The 2,236-nt window shown below is 40.7% G+C and overlaps 1 protein-coding gene and 1 long non-coding RNA gene across 2 annotated transcripts in view; one reads left to right on the forward strand and one right to left on the reverse strand.

Moving 5' to 3' along the window:
- The window catches only part of bhlhe22 (basic helix-loop-helix family, member e22), a 25,674-nt gene that overhangs the window by 13,839 nt on the left and 9,599 nt on the right, over nucleotides 1-2,236 (reverse strand). The window lies entirely within an intron of this gene.
- LOC106935286 (uncharacterized) overlaps nucleotides 30-2,236 on the forward strand; it is a 7,520-nt gene continuing 5,313 nt past the window's right edge. The window contains exon 1 of the long non-coding RNA XR_001421869.1: nucleotides 30-648. This is a non-coding gene — a long non-coding RNA (uncharacterized LOC106935286). The remainder of the gene's footprint in view (nucleotides 649-2,236) is intronic.

Consider the following 2,236-nt stretch of genomic DNA (forward strand, 5'->3'; position numbering starts at 1 on the left):
TATATAATTATTATTTAAATATTTTTATTAAATTTTATTTTTTTTTTTTTTTATTGCACATGAACTACTTCATTCCCGAGAGCCCGCAATAACAATGGCAAGTGCAACGTGCAGTGGAGAGGAGACAGCACCGTTACGTCTCGAAACATCTCCAGATAACAGCTTCTTCTTTCGGTTCGCAGATAAATAAAGGGACATTTGAAGCCCCCCCAAAAAAACACGCAGATTTGACTCGTAAATAATTGATTAACGCAACCCAGCGAGATACTCACCATGAAGCGGTCCGCGCCATATGGTGGATCCCAGCACAATGAGCTCATATGTATCCGCGTCCTGCTTGGTTTTCGGGCGTCATTGTGATTACTTCACCGTTTCATCGCGGAGCCTTAAATTCCCGGTTTGTGTCGGTGCAGCGGCGAGCGGGCGAGCAAAGCACACACTCCGTTTGGCGAGGAGGCTCATACTACCAATGAGAGCGACGCTGTAGCCCCTGCAAAGCATGGCTGCGCTTTCTCGCTCCTCGCTTCTTTTTTTTTTTTTTTTTTCAAAAGAGGGCAGGTCGTTGTGTGCATTACAATGAGTTAAATCTCTCTCTCTCTCTCTTGCTTCCCACACGCAAGCGCGTACCGCTCACGCGTGCTCTGTAAGGTCTGTATTTAGTCCTTTTTTGGGATTATATCCCCTTCTTCTACTTTAATATATCCATGCATGCAGCACAGATTTCCAGCTTCCCCTGAAATATTTGATGTGTTTTAGTACTTAATTGCTCTAAAATAAATAAAAAAAAATAAAATAATAGTAAAAAAAATACATTTGGGGTTTTTATGTGATTACTAGCTTGCTTTAGATAAGAATCCTCATGCATGCTGCACTGATTTTCAGTTTTTGCGTTTTAGCCTTGAGGAATTTAATGTATTTTCGCAGCAATGCTCCAGAAGTCCCGTATTTAGTGATTTTCATGGGATATTTGCATGCTTTGAATCATAATTTCAATCCAGATTTTTAATGTGTTTTTGCATCATACAGTTCACAATTTGCACGTCTACACAAATTTACACATTGACAGTCATCTCATCTGAAATGCCTACATAGAACTGGTGCAGGACAACTCTTGACAACTGATTTTCTAATATGATATATTAGACCTTCATTGGGTCCCTACCTGGCATTGGTTCCTGTATTTAGCATGGTACCAGGCCTGCTGGATTCAATAACCATCTGAGCTGAGCAAAATCTTTATTGGGTCCACATACAGTGCCTTGCAAAATTGTTAATTTCAGTGTATTTTACTGGGATTGCAAGACGACTAATTCTGAAACGGAAGAAACAAAGAAACATGGCTGTAAAAACTTTGTACAAATAATCTCAAAAGTGTGGAATGCATATGTTTTCCACCCTCCCGTCTCAATACTTTGTATGGATTTTGCTCTCTTTCTTTTCACCAACAAGATTCATGTGTGTTCATGCCATTTTGCATGTTGGCCACAAGTTGCTTTGTCTCCTACACGGATTGTGGCAAACAGAAAATTGGACTTTTGTGGTACAGATTCTTTCACATGAGTGCTCTGTCTCTGCAGCTTCTCCAGAGATACCACAGGCCTCTTAGCTGTTTCTCTAATCAATGCTCACCTTAAGTATAGTGTCAGTTTAGGTGAATGACCATGTTAAGTTATGTGTTTCTGTGCCATAATCTGCACTTTTAGATGACAGACTGATCTGTGCTCTCTGAGATGTTCAGCTGAAAATTATTTTATTTTTTTATGAAGCATGTTGTTAAAGCAGATGTTTTCCCAGTCAAGGGGGTGAGTAGACGGAGGTAGGGTGCACTCTCTTGTCCTCTCTCATGCCCCATTCTCAGGGGTTAAGTTATCCTGAGTTGTCTATGTAGTTATGCTGTGTTAGGCTTGGGCCGCTGGAGGACAAACTGACCACTGCCCCCCACCCCCATTTCTTCTGCCACTACTTTCCAATTTGCATTATTTGCTGTTATTACAGCTGTTAATTTTATGCTTTCTCTCGGTATTTTTCTCTCCATAGAAGCTACAGCTGGTCTGGTGTTCTGTTTTGGCTGTGGTGCCTTCCTGGAGGAGGGCATGGGCTGAGATAATGCTGCCAACAATTAAATGCGTCCCTCTCCTGCTATTAACTTTTTTTTTTTTTTTTTTTTTTTTTTTTTTTTTTTTAAAATAAAAATTCCTCCCACATCAGTTTTTCCAAAAACCCCCCCCCCGCGGGG

Source organism: Poecilia latipinna, unplaced genomic scaffold (genome assembly GCF_001443285.1).
Source record: "Poecilia latipinna isolate Pla-1442-1.1 unplaced genomic scaffold, P_latipinna-1.0 Scaffold71, whole genome shotgun sequence".
Taxonomy (NCBI): Eukaryota; Metazoa; Chordata; class Actinopteri; order Cyprinodontiformes; family Poeciliidae; genus Poecilia; species Poecilia latipinna.